The 16,737-nt window shown below is 34.2% G+C and overlaps 1 pseudogene; it reads left to right on the plus strand.

Moving 5' to 3' along the window:
* The first annotated feature begins 329 nt into the window (after window positions 1-329).
* On the plus strand, window positions 330-6,373 carry LOC106797601 (cyclin-dependent kinase B1-2-like; annotated as a pseudogene).
* The last annotated feature ends 10,364 nt before the right edge of the window (window positions 6,374-16,737 follow it).

A 16,737-nucleotide genomic window follows, 5' to 3' on the forward strand; every position in this document is an offset into this window, starting at 1 on the left:
TATTATTATTATTATTATTATTATTATTATTATTATTATTATTATTATTATTATTATTATTATTGTTATTATTATTATTATCAGCAAACAAAATTAGTTCACTAAAAAAAGCCAAAAATTGAAATTAAAATAGGATCATAGCTGAAGTGCTTACTTTCACTTCCCAACACAACAACCTTAAAGGTGGTGCTACTCATTGTTTCCTTGCTGATAATAGATTCTAAATCATACCATGAAAGAGAGAAAAAAAGGTATAGAAAGTAATCACTACTAAAAGAATTATTTTTTACGATGCACATTCTAAGACCGTTATGTGAAACCGTCTTAAAATGTCACACGATGACAATTCTGTAAATATGAAATTGTTCAACGAAGACGGTTCTACAAAAGTCATATTCAAAACTACCATTCTAGAACGGTTTCCCGAAAACCGTCTTCAAATGGTTTTTATTCCTTGGAACTTAGTGTTTTTAATTTTTATCTCTCCTTCTGCTCTCTCGTTTCTCACTCTCCATCTCCTTGTTGCAATCAGTTGAGGTCGATGTAGATGCCGCCATAGAAAATCTCCCAAAACTGAAAGGGTGTTGTTCACTGCCATATCCATGATGTCCTTCACTGAGATATTAAGCCTCATAACGTTTTCCTTGACCAACACAAGGGTATTCTTAAGATCGTTGATCTCGGCCTCGGTCACGCCTTGAGCATCCCTCTCAAGAGCTACACTCATGAGATTGTTGCTCTCTGGTACAGAGCCCCTAAGGTTCTCCTTGGCTCTATTCATTACTCCACTAGGGTTGATGTCTGGTCTGTTGCCTGTATCTTTGGTTAGTCACTCTACATTCTCTCTCTCTCTCTCTATTCTAACTACTCTCATTTTTGTGTAACCAACCATGTTGTTTACTTGAAGATTTACCTAAAACTATCTTGACTAGTAGTATTTATGTGCAACTGAAATGGTGAGGAGGCAAACTCTATTTCCGGGGGATTTTGAATTCCAGTAGCTCATTCACATATTCAAGTATAACTAATAACATTTTTTTGTTTGTGGGTGGATTTTAGTAGTCACATTTTGCATCTGCCTTTTCATACTTGGTTGATTCAACTACTGTGTTTGGTAATGTTTTTTATCGTTCAAGGATGCTGGGAACACCCACAGAGGAGAATTGGACAAGAGTTACTTTTTTGCGTGATTGGCATGTGTACCCACGCTGGGAACCTCAGAGCTTGGCAAAGAATGTGCCTTCCTTAATTAGGACCTAATGGTCTCAACCTTCTCATGGTTAGTATATGTATTTTATCTCTTAAATGCTTTATGCTTCTAAATTCATAACCCTTCTCATAAAATACATACACGTATTTGTAGAACAAAATTTGGTCATGATTTTATTGTATTTAAATTGGAGGATCAGACTCCAAAATAAGCTAAGTTAGGACTGGACTTTGACTACATGTGTGACATAGGTGTTCTTCTACTTCATTTTCATTACAATGTTACTTGTCCCCGGAATAATCAGAAAACAAGATGATAATCACTCAATGATGCATTGAAGCATATCTTAGGCTATGGAGTAATCTTAATAAAGCATTAATATGGAATTTTGATGCAAATTTTGGGTTATGTATATGTACCTTAATACTTAAAATTCTATAATACCATCTCTATTTTGGGTTTTTTGGCATGCACAAAGAAAGTCACTAGAGGTATGTGTGAATGAAATATATGATATGGTTTCTAGTCCGATAAAAAATGGATAAAAGAAGTTCATGAAAAATATTAGAGAAAATTATTGCAATAACAGATTTCATAATAAATGATATCATTGAAAAATTAGTTATAGATTGTCCCCCAATAACATCTTAAAATCTTTGTAGAGTATCTCACTTGGCTAGAGCATATACCCATCTACTTGAATTTGTTTTTAGATTGAGCTGAATTACATCATATCATTATGTAGCTTATCTGACTTGATTGGCGTTTGTTATATAATGATACATACCATATAGTTCAAATAACTAGCCTACATGCTGCTTCATTTTCCCTGTTTTCAACAATTTTATTTCACATGCAGAAAATGCTCAATTTTAATCCTTCTGAGAGAATATCTATCAAGGCAACACTTGATCATCCCTACTTTGACAGTCTTGACAAGTCTCAATTTTAGTTGTGCCTCTTACTCAAAAGTAAAGTGTCTATCAAGCAGAACTATATAGAAGTCAAAGAAAATTATTCATGGCATGGAGCTTAAAGATATGTCAAATTCAGCTTGTGTAATATTTCATCATCATCTTGGTGATATTACAGATTTAGTAGCAACTAATATGGTCATTTGTTTATGGCAGGTTGAAATAAAAAATTTGAACTCATTTTCATCAGTGATTAGAGCTATTCATTTTGAAATTTCTAGGCAGGTGCAACTCCATAGTGAAGGCCAGGAAGATCAGATAGTACAGGAAACTCCTTTATGGGAAGAAGGCTCTTCTCAGGCTAGTGCTATATTGTGATCTTGTACTTTTCTTTATAGTCTAGTGTAGCAAGTGCAAAATTGTTTTTCATTTTTCTTTCTTCAGATTTGTATTCTTAAATAACTTTTGTTATTCTGTTTAGAGAACAATTGCAACGAGGAAAAAGGAAAGGCTTGGTGATTATCAATATTTTGCAGAACCAGACCTTCCAACAATAATCCTTTCTCAAGAATATGTTGATGGTATAAAAAATTCTTTACCAGAGCTTCTAGAAATTAAGCAGAGAAGATGAGCAGATGAGCTTAAGCATGCAAGATGTTCTTTTCCTGGCTAATGATAAAAATATGAGTTCTATGTTGTTTTGTACTGACTGAAAATAGGTGAACTTAATAATTTGCTCCTTAAAACTTAAAAAGTATTTCCAATGAATAAAAACTAGCTTTTACAAAATTTTTAAAATCGTCTTATGTTACTTATGTTTTCAACTTATTTACCATTAGTTTTCCTATTTCTAAGTAAGTTTAACACATTTTGCTAGCTTTTGCTAGGACCTAATGTGACACCCTCTACCCCGACATATATATATAAATAAACAAAATATATGAAAATATCGGTAACCAAATTCACATGGGTAAAAGGTTCACATTCACTTCACTATTATCCATTAAAACTTATTAAAACATATTCGACTCAAAATAAGGCCGTCAAAATTTACATAGATATTTTATTAGATCAGTGAAATAAAATAAAATAGACTAACATCATGCAATTAATATAAAAACTTATGTCCCACTGTCACATTCTATCAGAGCGTTGTGTCTCGATGTCCTTCAGCATAATGTTCCTTAAAGCAATTCACCTAGTCATCTGCTCCCCCAAACACAAAGTTCAAGATCATCACAGGATCCAAACACAAACAACACACGGGGAGTGAGTTATCACATTCCTAACTAATAGAGAAACAAGACAACTAGATATACATATCATATAAACCAAATAAAACTTACTTACACGTAATTCACGTAATTCCACCACTTTGTCATTCAAAGTTCACTTTTCATCCATCAATCACAGTTTTCAATCATCAATCACATTACACAAGAATCACACGCTCTGATCAAGACATAATAACACATTAATTTCATAATAAACAATTAGCAAGTGCATGAAACAATTATGCTAAGACTCAAGCCTATATGCAATGTGGTACCATGTCAGTGAAAAACCTTGTCGGGCGCCTAGGAGTACATGACAAGACAAACCACACACTAGCAAGTCAAGTCACTCTCACTAGGTAATATCATAGGGAGACCAGTCAGGGTCACAGTGTTTTGCGAGAATGCTCCAACCATATGGGATCAACATAGGCTTAAAGGAGCACTCAAACCGTGTGACCCCCAAGGCCTACACTCCGAAGAGTCCGTCAGGGCCTCTCCCTCCTGATTCAGGTCCAACCCATAAAATATTTTAGCACACAGACTCTATCTATGAACTGTACAAAACACACGACTCCTCAATTGTTCTCAAAATAATTTTAACTCGTCGCCCTTTAAGGGTCTTATCATTAACTCGTCGCCCTTAAAGGGACTTAACATTAACTCGTCGCCCAAAAAGGGACTTAGCATCAACTCGTCACCCTAAAAGGGACTTAGCATTAACTCGTTGCCCTTGAAGGGACTTATGATCGTGTGATTGTACAATTCATAGTTCACAACTCAATGCACATATATATCTCAATCATATACATACTCAATTTATCACATACACTTAATCCTAATCACAATGGTATAATCTCAATTTAACATGTTATCACACCTCATGAATCATATTCACTTTACCTATGAACGATGCAATACACACATTTACTCAATTGTTTTCAAAATCATTTTAACTCGTCAGATTCCCACAGTGGATCCCATCACAATACTCGTCGCCCTTAAAGGGTCTTACAATTGTGCGATTGCACAATTCATAGTTCACAACTCAATACACACATCTCATTTCAATACACATGTATTTCATCATCCGTCACATGTTCAATTTATCACATACTCACAGTTTGAATCATCATTTCATAACCTCAACATAAGAATTTATACAAAAGATTTTATCACAACATGGGATGTAAAACCTCTGAAATAGTTTCTCACAATTGTATCAAAATCATGGGTCAAACATAAAGACATCAAGAGCACTCAAGTTTATCAATCAATTCTCATCAGGACATCAATTGGTACATAGAACACAATAATATTGTATTTATAATCATAAAGAAAAATTATAATTCAATAAACATCCCAAAATAAACCCAAATTTAGTTCTCTAAGGATCCCTACGCATGTTCTCACTAACCCTCAACTGTGAATAACTCATCCCTTACCTCTAAGTGGACTCACGTGTCTTCCGACAACGATAGCGACATCTCTAGTGGTTCCCTGAGATTCCTTCAGTTTTTCCTGTGACTGCTCCGATAGAATTCTCGAACGTCAGAGAGACGGAGAAGAGATTGAAGCCTCCACTTGTATTGTATTCATGCGATTTCTTTTTCTCCCTCCACGAATATTATTTCTCAAATCCCAACGGTGCACGTACGCACAATTGAATTTCGAAAAACATATTCAAAGTTCATGAAAATCCAACGGTTAACGAAACCGGGATCGTAGTTTTACCGAGACAGTTTTGGGTTTTTGTGGGAAAATAAAAGGCTACAATGCGAAGGGTTTTCCTCTAAGCTCAAACATGATTTTAAAACTCCCAACGGTGAGAATGTTCGGAATTGGATTGTGAACGAGCTGCTAAAATTTCACAACGATCCAACGGTAAATGAGTCCGAGATTGTTGTTTTTCTGAGATAGGTTTGGTAGACTACGGGAAAAAGAAAGGGTTGAGTGGAGAAAAGAGAAAAACGAAAATGAGGGGAAGAGGAGACACCTGACTTTACATAGCTATTTATACCTAGGGTACTCAGCCTATTATTTGCACTATATTTATTTATTTATTTATTTATTTTACTAAAAGGCTTTTTAAATTTATTTACGAAAAATTGGGATGTTAGACCTAATACATATATTTGTGTTTCAAAAGGCATCAAAAGAACTCCTGGGTATGACAAGAATGATTTTCAGTTGGATCTATTTGTGAAAATTGCCATAGTGGATCTATTTTGTATATATATGTATGCCACAGGTGCTTGCTCATTCCTTTTGTAGACCTTGATACTATTTCATTACAACTTTGATAAATGAATGTAGATATGCGTGTTATCTTCTATGAAGAGTTGAGATGTTTGAAAAACTATGAAATGTTGCGGGACATCCAAAATGTTTTTAAAGAACCTCGGAGTGGTTTGGCCGGGCTTGCAAAGGTACTAAATGTCTGAATGTTTCTTTTAGTGTTTCATGTCTCTTTTTAAGTAGTTTTGATATTTAAGAGGGATAATTATCAAGACCCCTGGTTTTTCTATTAGTTTATTTTGATAAAACTGGTGTTTTTATTGGTAAATCAGAAACTACTGGGAGCTATTTTAAACAAGACAAGACGCAACAACAATTGGGAGCAACGACCTTTAACTCCAAATCAAGTAATTGCTCTCCCCTTTCTTCTTTGTTATCCATTAATGCTAAACTTTTCTAATAATGCATTTACGACATTTGCTTCGGGAACTTGATTTTTTGTATAATTCCCTGTATGCTAGCTCTTTGAATCCAAACACATCGGCCGCTGAATACAAAGAGTTTTATTTTTCTAATGATGGATAAGTGGATTGAATGTTTCAAAATTGTATTGTATAATTCCTAGTTTAGTGTTTTTTTTAACTGCCCTCCAGGTGTCCTGCACCGAAAATGCCAAGAAATTCAAGAAATGTGTACCAAAGGTTGTAGACACTGACATGGAGACCAGCAAGCATTGATTCTAAATTGAGATCCGTTTTCTTAATTGTTACATGTGTATATGGAAAACTTTCTATAGAAAAATAAGAAATTCTCATGAGGTACATGATCATTAATTTCATTGAATATGTTTTTATGTAAATCTGACTGACAATTTAAAATTTGGCATTCTATACAGGCTATATTTACTAGCTGCAAATTGAGAAAAGGAAAATAGGAGACGAGTATGTATTTTCATGTATTTGCTTTAGCCTTGAAGGAATCCAAAGCAAGGTTTGATTCAGCTGGAAACTAATAGCATCACTTTGTAGCTTCAAAAGTGTCAATTAGATTATGGTTTAAGTTTTTAATTTGAATTTTTCACTTTGTAGCTTCAAAAGTGTCAATTAGATTATGGTTTAAGTTTTTAATTTGAATTTTGTTATGGTTTTATCAGCTTACTCTTAATACGAGGGAAATTTCAAATGCTTATCTTGGATTTTGTCCACCTAGAGTTGATTCTCCCAGTAATAAACTAATAATAAGAGTCAATAAACAATTTCTTCAACTGATCAAAATAGTGCAATATAAGGCCATGCACTCAATGATTTGATTTGACAGTGTAATGTGGGAGTGAAGTCAGTGTTTCCTTCACACTGGATCCATCAAAGCTATGGACCAGAGAGCTAATTCATCAAGCAAGTGTGAGCATTTGTATTCATCATTTGATTAATTTTTATAGGGGGTCATGGTTCTTTATTGTTGCTTTTGTGTGTGCTTCTTTTTTCCATACACGGGCTCTTGAAGACAACCAAGAGAAGAAAGAGGAACACTAGCACAAAAACATAAAAAGGTTATGGGGGCAAGCTTCCTGTCGTCCATGTGAAGGACTTGAAAATTGTAGGGTGGGCAGTGATTCAAGAAAGTTAGGGGGGAAATATATTTTATTAAATTATATAGTTGGAACAAAATCCATAAAGTCAAGAAAGATTCAGCATTTCATGTAATTGAGCATCATTGTTCGAAAGTGATTGGCTTTAATTTGGAAGGAATTAGAGACTACAAAATCCATAGGTGAAAATATCTCTGGCATGTTGGCTGGAATTCTACAAAATATAAACTTTTTTATGTATGAAGAAATTGCTTCATACTAACAAATTGAAAGAATAATCATACATATAAATTCCTTTTAATGATATTATTTTGCAAAAAGCATTGAATTCCAAAAGAAACCAAAGAAATCGATGTAGAGAAACTAGGATTGAGAAAAGAAAGCTCTACTTGAAAGACTAGTGAAAACTGCTGAAGAGGACAATGAGAATATACGTACGTGGCTGCTGTAATTTAGAAATTTAAACTTGAACATGGATACTAATAAGGAAAAGCACAAAATAGAAATACATTCAAATTGATTATGAAGTTGCAGACAATACCCATGCTTTAATGTCTGCTCCACGACTCACGCTTTAGATGTTGTATAATTTGGGTATAATCCCACTTCACATAGAATAATCCAGTAATATATATGCAACGATTCATTGTTAGGGGGGTATTATTTGGAGCAATATCAGTCTCTTTACAAGCTCTGTTTGTTTTCATTATTTATTTTTATTTTGATGAAAAGAAGTATGCCTAATTGAAAAAATCACTTGAAGTATATGATGTTTGCGTTACAATGATACCTTTTTTTTAAAAAAAATTGACAGGCTTGCCACGCGTGTTTATCCTTTATTTGTTGAAATAGCTAGAGATGGAAATGTAGGGCTATAGGCTCTGAATGTTGATGGCAAAGTGAAACTAACTAGAAAAAACGACGTCGCTCGATCTCATCCTCACCAAACAACCGGAAAGCTATAAAGCATAGGTATCATTGTCATTTAATTTCCACCGTTAACCTCCTTTCAAGCTTTTTAAGTAATCTTTGACTTCTTTATCTTTTCGTTCATAGTATTTAAGACCTTGTTATGATTGTCCACAAGTCCATTCCAATTCATGAAATTTGGCTTAATCATTTCAGATTTGAACCTTTGCACGTCTTATATATACTCCCTTATCTATTTAAACACAACTATTTGGATCTTTTTGGAGTTTGAAGTTTGCATTAAATTAAAACACAATATTTATAGAAGCATAATAATCAATTTATAATTAACAAGCTCTTTAAATATTAATATCCAAGTGATTTGTTTAAAATTATTATGACAATGCATAATATATTAATTAAAAGTATAAAGGAATTAAAAGAGTTTAAGTTTGATGGGATGTTAGCAAAAACTTTCTTACATTATTACTTAATTAATTTTGATATCTACTTGTCAACATATGCATGAAATGTCAAATTTATTTAGTGAGAGAGAATTTATATTGTTAATAAGTTATTAAAATTATATATTTATTTTTTAAAATAAATAACTTAGAATCATTAATTTTAATTTTTTTTAAAAATTATTCTAAGACTATTCTTTAAAAAAATCATCTTAAAAAATTTATATTCTAAGACGGTCTTTTCAAAAATCGTCTTAGAATCCTCAAAATTTTTAACTTTTTTTTGTTTTAAAAAAGACATTCTAAAATGATTTTCTAAAATTGTCTTAAAATTTTACTTTCTAAGACGATTTTTTGAAAAATCGTCTTAAAATTCTCATCAATTTTTTTAAAATGATTCTAAGACAGTTTTTGAAAGAATCATCTTAAAATTTTTAATTTTTAATTTTTTTAAGATGATTTTTAGTTTAGAACCATCTTAGAATGATGCATTTTTCTAAGTTGATTTTTCTTTGATCGTCGTAACAAATCTTGACTTTTCACAACATTAGATTTAAAGACGGTTCAAAACCATTATAAAAAGCTTATTTCGACCACCTTAGAATGCACTTTCTGCGGTGAATAATTGTAACATTGGCAAGGGTAGGTAGCTTAGACTAGTAAATGCATTTGGATCATTAGCAAAGAAAATTCTTAGTTTCCTTTCTTTTTTTTTTCTTCTTTTTGATTCTCAAAATTCTTAGCTTCTTAATACATATTCTATAGTTATGTCCATGTAATTATAACTAGTTATCCTACCCGACCATGTCTGGCTAAAAAACATAAAATTGTTCCTCTTTTAAAAATTAAAAATATAAAAATGCATTTTTTGATTGGATTCATTTATTATTTTTTGTTACAAATCTAATTGAAGTTAACATAAAATTTTCTGGTGACAACTATATTTCAAACTATAATAATTAATATTTTAAGCTCTATATTGACATTACTTTATGAAAATATACGTGTTTTTAGACAAAATAATGCATAATATCTGGTTATTTAATATCGTTCCTGATATTATGATGATTTTAATAAAAAATATTATAAAAAGTATAAATTAACACACATACGCACGCATATATATATATATATATATATATATATATATATATATATATATATATATATATGAGTAGACAAAAATCATAACATGTAAAAAAAATCAATGAAAACATAACAGGTAAGTTATATAATTACCGTTGAGAACGTCGTAAAACTTCTGCCCTTGCTTTTAATCTCAAATATTCCTTTGATAGTTTTGTCAATAGTGGCATATTTGTTTAAGAAAATTATTTCTTGTAATTAATAGCTGATATAAGAGAACACTTAATTACCTAAGTGTCGTTAGTGCATACCTTCCATAAGTATAGGTAGGTGCTCTTCTAACAAAAGGGAACTAGCAACAGCCACGAGCACAAGGCAAAAGGAGTAGAAAATAGATGCAGGTAGAAGTATTATGGCCTTCCATAAATTACAATATAATAAAAATCCTACTATTGATTAAAATAGAGATTAGAGACAATTCACCTACAATCAAAAGTCTGAATACCATTATACATTATATTCACTAGAAGTCTTGTCAAAAGGAGGCAAATATTGGTCATTGGCCTTTGGTTATGCCATCAGCTTCCTGACAGCTTCAAGAGCATTTGTAAACTTATAAGAGGCTTCACCAAGAACTTGAGCATCCCACCCTTGTTTCATAACATTCCAATCATTCTGAAGTTTTTTTAGAAAACAGTGAATCATAAATAGAAATACACACAAAAATAAAAGCATTTCAAACTTATAAAGCATTTTTTATTATTTCAACCTTCCTGAACAATTTTCTAAGAATTGTTATCGAAGAATATTGTAAAACAACATAAATAGATCACTTACCAATGCACCATTGTAAAAATAAAATCAAGCTCATAAACCAAGATATGAATACTCGGGTGAAAAAATCAAAGAGAGAGAGATCAAAAGAGTATGTGCCCAACAAGGTCTGAATACTTAGGTGAGAAAATCATATGCAATTATTATTATTATAGCAAGAAGCATATACATCTAGATTCAAGCCTATTTTTTTGGATAATCTAATTGGCACCTAACAAGCCCAAATCTTCACACGAATAGAAAGCATGGAACCATATGTAATTGCATAACCAGTCCTAGACTATTCAAAGATCAATTTTAAAACTAAAGATTAAAAAAAAAATAAGAGAAAGAGAAAGAAAAGGAAAAGATACAAAAATAAATGTCAAAAGAAACTAGACATTAGAAAACTCAAAATCCTTCAGATATAATTTACTATATTAATTTTTTACAAACTTAAATTGTTACATTATTTTTTGGTTTTTCACTTCCTCCCTTGCTTATTAGTTTGCACAGTTAGTGAGAAGAAAATGTTGCAAGTACCTAAGCCCATCTTTAACACTAACGTACCTTCAATCCACAATGCTCAGAATCCCCACACTCACTTTGTTTATCCTAACCTTATTCACATTCTCACCCTCCCCTTCACAACCCCATCTTCAAATCTGCCACCACCACACCAAAGCAACACCCTGGCACTGGCAACTCCTGTGAGAACCACCACTTGTTGTTAGGCGCGAACCCACCTTCCCTATGCGCTCCATCATCATGAAAACCCCTTTCCACCCTCTTAACACCATGTTCCACGCTATCCTCACCTTTTCCACCCCCTCCCTCAAAACGGCACCGTCGCAGCCCACGCTGAAAGTGAAACACCTGGGTGCGCCCACGTGCAGTGCATCACAGGAGCTCACAATGGAGACAATGTTAGAGTCACGCGTCTAGATGGAGACGGCGAAGACGAGGTCACCGAGCGAGAGGCTCGACTTCAAGGGTCTTTGGAGGCGGCACTTGGATGATCCATACCTTGCATGGAATCAAGGTCAACAGGATCAACGGTAATGTCATCAGAGAGAGGTTTGGAATTGGTACTGCTCGCAACTATAGAGAAGAACGACGATGAATGGAAATGAAGGAACGAAAAATTGAAAAAGTGGAGTAAGTAGTGTATTGGGAATGGAGAGAGACGGGAGGAACTGCCACGTTTAGTTTTTAAAATTTTTGAAATTCAAAGAAGGTTTTTGCAAAACCGTCTTTGAAATGTTAGTGATATTTACAAAAATGTCACTGCACGCTCAACGACAACGATTTTGGGGCAACTTTCATTGAGCGTGCATTGTAAATAATAGCTTTTTAGTAGTGATTTATATATTCCTTAGCCTTAGTTGATGATTTTTATCAACAATTTACTTAATATTACGCAAGTTCCTTAGGAGACGACTTGGAATACTCATTAATACTTGTGTGATTGGTACACTTTTGATACTATAAAAAAACAAAGAAAAATACTTACTCAATTTCTTTATAAATTCAAAAAAAAATATAAAGTAAATATCGAGAATAGAGTAAATGTAACAAGGGATGCTTTCGATAAGACCACACATACACACACATACCACTTAGGTTAATGAGAGGAGTGTTCTATTAGGTTTAAAGGTTGCCCACAAGGGAGGGAATGAAAGAAAAAATGTGCCCTTCTCACCAAAATCTGATGGCCTAGACATTAAATCCCTATAAAACCCTTTTTGCTTTTCTTTCATGGACTTTTCTAACACACACTCACTCTTCTCAAGGATTTGAATCATGCACCTCCCATTTTATGTGTGAGGAGAAAAATAGCCCTTCTACTAGGAATCCTCATTCTAGAATGGCCACTCTGGAAGGTAAAAATTACCTTCCATAATAGATATTACATAATAGTTTTAGAGCACTTATTTCTATTTTGGAAGGAAATTTTTACCTTATGAAATAGTTGTTTTGAAAGTGTATATGTATTCTAGAATAGCTATTCTGGAGTAAAAAATCTCATTTTGGAATAGTTTTTATGGAAAGAATTTTTTCCATTTCTGAATAGTTGTTTTGAAAGTGTATATGTATTTTGGAATAGCTATTCCGAAAGGGTTGGATTATGACACTTTGCATCCTATCCGTGCTGCACTTCAATTTTCTATAAAGAGTCACACTTTGTTTGGAAATGCTCTATTATCATCTTTAATGATTTTGGGGTAAAGTTTTAAGTTAAACCACATTATGTACTGTTTTTGTTTTGATGTGCATTTTGAATCATGAGTCTCTATTTTACATTCGTAGGCATTGAATGTTGATGTTGTTCTCAACATGATGCAAGGTTCAAGGTGCCAAAAGAAAGAACCATTTCCATTGCAACATATATAGAGGATGAAGATAAGTTTGAGTTATTTGTTTCTAAATAAAGTGGGCATGATGAGGGAAACACGAGTGCGTTCATGTCTTTGCGGTTGAGGTTGTGGCTAGGTCATTGATGTGCCTTCATTTTCTTCTATTTTCTAAACCCTTTTTGCACCATTTTAATTACTGATTGGTCTTAATTGTCAATTAATTAGGCAGTTTTATTATTTGGGCTCATTTAGCTAATTTGATGTTTTTAATCTAATTTCAGGAATTAATGAAACATTGGGCTTAATCCGGATTTTGGTTGTGGACTTGAAGAGGGCAAATAAAGCAGCGCTTACCTTAGTTAATTTCTAATAAGGAAATTTCAAAATTTTATTTTATGTGGTTCAGTGTTTATTTCATTTTGAGCCAGAGTATTGTAATAGGGCCCAGTGACTTTGAGTGACTCTTTTTAAATAGCAGCCTTGGGATTCGTGCAAGGCTATTCTATTATGTTATTCATTATTCAGAGCTTTGTTTAGGGTTTGACGTTTTTCTACTTGAATGCTACTGTTTCGTTCTTAATGCAATTTCCCATTTTGTGCTTCTAATAACAATTTCGTTCTTGTTTCTTCTTCTACTTTCATTTACGTTTCTGCTTCATTTACGTTTCTGCTTTTAGTTTCATTTGCGTTTTCTGTTTGAATCTATGGAAGGCTAGATTTTCTGGTGTTGTTTCCTTTTGAGGACGAAGCCCAACTCTCTTTGAGGTTTCGTTTATAATGTGGCTTCTTGGCAGTTTCCCCTTCACCAGTTAACCCAAATTCGTGAACATTAACCAGTGCACGCTTCGTATTCGATTAATTGCCTCCGAGCCTAACTTGCGTTCATGCTTAATGGACGAAGGGCTAACTGGTGTATGTGTTGCCTAATCACGTATTGACAACCCTAAGTTGATTTTCGCTTAGTAAATTGAAATAGGGTTGGATTAAGTGGTTAACTGTTAGGGATGAATTCTCCATAACCCAGGATAAGAGAATGGCTTCTGAATCAGAGGAAACAACTCATTTTTAATATTAGTAGTTTCGTATTCCAGTTTACTTGTTCTGTCCTTTAAATCGCAAAACAAACAACCCCCCCCCCCTCAATCGCTACTGTTACTGCAAGTGTATTATGAACATTTGGTTTATCATTGCTCGTTGGGAAACGACCTAGGATCACTTCCTAGTTACTGCATTTTCACGTTTATTTGATTCGGGTACAGCCTCGATCAAATTTGGCGTCGTTGCCGAGGAGCAGTGTCCAAAGGTTCATAATAGCTAGTGTCGTGTTAGTGTTTAAGTCTTTTGTGTTTTATTTTTAATTGTTAGTATTGTGTTAGTATGTGTGTTGGTGTTGTTTAGTGTCCTGGTATTTTGTTTAGTGCGTGTTCTGTTTTAGTTTTCCTATTAAGCGCTTCCCCTGTTTCAGTCTTGGGTATTTTGCTGTGAATAGTGTTTTGCGACGGACTTAGCGACCACTTTTGCTTGCGGCAAAACAGAGTAGTAGTAGAAATCATGTAGCGACGGATTTTAGCGACCACCCATGCTGAATTATTTGGGATTTTTTGTTTTAGTAGCTAGGGTTGTTATTTTTGGCTGAATTTTTTTGTGGTAACTTCTTTCAATCCATATTTTGTGGGAAAAATAGCTAGAGCCTTTAGTTTGGTCAGATTTGAAAGTTCCAAAAAAGTAGCAAATTTTGTGTTTGTCAAAACTTCAAACGGCCATAACTTTTACTCCGGTTATCAGAATCACAATTATTATATATGTATTTGGGGTAGAAAAAAATTTCCTACACCATGTTAGTTGACCATAGGCCGGCTGAGGTCTCCATCGTCCAAAAATAGTGATTCTGTCAAAAGTTTTTTATTTTTCAAGTTTTATTCACTTATTTTTCTTAACCTACCATTTTTAGCTTCCATAGTTAGAATTTGAATTTTTGCTTTAAATTTTTTGTGCTATCTTCTCATCATTTTATAAGGTTGCTCACAAAACTTCAAGTCATTTGGATATCATTTGAGGGTAGCTGTAGTTCAAACCTACACCATTATCTACATGACAAGGCAACTGGTTGTGCATGCTAAATGTAGTGTATGACTAGAGGCAATCCATATGACTTACAACCCTTTGATCCTAAGATAGATATGAAATTTCATAGATTAGTTAGGCATCATTTTATATGAAATTCTGATACCAGGGGACAGATGTCGTACCGGATGTCACGACATCACGCTTCAGAACATGCAGATTAGATGCGTCCGTATGAACAGATTAAACAAGTAAATAACACAAGAGGATTGTTAACCCAGTTCGGTGCAACCTCACCTACATCTGGGGGCTACCAAGCCAGGGAGGAAATCCACTCTCAATAGTGTTAGTTCAAGGTCTAACAGCCCCTGTTTACAACCTTCTCACCTAACCACTACCCGTGCGATCTCTACCTAAGAACCACTCTTAGATATGAGAACCTCCGCTCACTCCCTCTCACTCACACTCCCGTGTTTACAATTAAGTCAAAGACACACCAGAGATCAACTCTGAACAAAAGAGATCAACTCTACACACTAGAGATCAACTCTACACACTAGAGATCAACTCTACACACATAGGTCCAACACTTGATGTTAGGGTACCATCAAGGTGGCTCACAAATCACTCAAGTCCCAAAACTCACAAAATAACTCTTCGATCCCGGACTTGGTACAGAACTCGTGCAGCCTCCATGATTATATAGCAATTTGCGTTTCTGGGCTGCAACGGCTTGTGCTGGAGGAGATCTATCTTCTTCTGAAAAAATTTGCAGTTAAAGAACTAAAAGATAACTTTTGATCTTTTAGTTTGAATCTTTAATCTTTAATCTTTAATCCCTGAACGAACTCTTCTTCTTTGAAATTCGAACTTTAATTATCTTTTAATTCGTTCCAGAAGATAGATCATCTAATCTCTTGCTAACTGCACAATAATCTGTTAAAGATATAACAGATTTATATGTCCAGTATTATCGGGCCGGATGTCAGGACATCGTGTCCGACATCGTGGATCCTGCAGCTTCACTTCTGCACTTGACTTTTATCTTGCATTGTACAGCAACTCCAGTATTCTCGGGCAGGATGTCAGGACATTGTATCCGACATCGTGGATCCTGCAACTTCAATTCTTCATTTGACATTTTATCTTGCCTTGTGCATTGTGCAGCCCGATCTTATTCCTTGACATAACGTTGGACATCACGTGCAGCAACTCCAGCTTTCCTTCATTGTCTAAGTGCTTATGTTTTAACAAAATCTTAGCCAATCTTTTAAAGCTCAGTAGAGCTAAGCACTAACATTATACCTTTTGATCATTCTGAGCATACCATTACTGGTGAATATGTGCATTCTGTTATTGGTGACTTTGAACATCCTGATTTTGAGCATTATAATTTTGAGCATTCTGATTCTGAGCATTCTGATTTTGAACATTCTGAGAACATGGCACAACCTCCACCTCGTGAGAGGACTCTAAGGGAAATGGCTGCACCTGATTTCACCTACGAAAACTTGTGCATCCAATACCCTGATGAGGATGTCTCATATGTTCTTAAAACAGGACTGATCCATTTGCTTCCAAAGTTTCATGGCCTTGCAGGTGAAGACCCGCACAAATATCTGAAAGAATTTCATATTGTCTGCTCCACCATGAAACCCCCAGATGTCCAAGAGGATCACATATTTCTGAAGGCTTTTCCTCATTCATTAGAGGGAGTGACAAATGACTGGTTGTATTACCTTGCTCCAAGGTCCATCACGAGCTGGGATGACCTTAAGAGAGTATTCTTAGAAAAAAATTTCCCTGCTTCCAGGACCACA

The sequence above is a fragment of the Glycine max genome, chromosome 20 (genome assembly GCF_000004515.6).
Source record: "Glycine max cultivar Williams 82 chromosome 20, Glycine_max_v4.0, whole genome shotgun sequence".
Taxonomy (NCBI): Eukaryota; Viridiplantae; Streptophyta; class Magnoliopsida; order Fabales; family Fabaceae; genus Glycine; species Glycine max.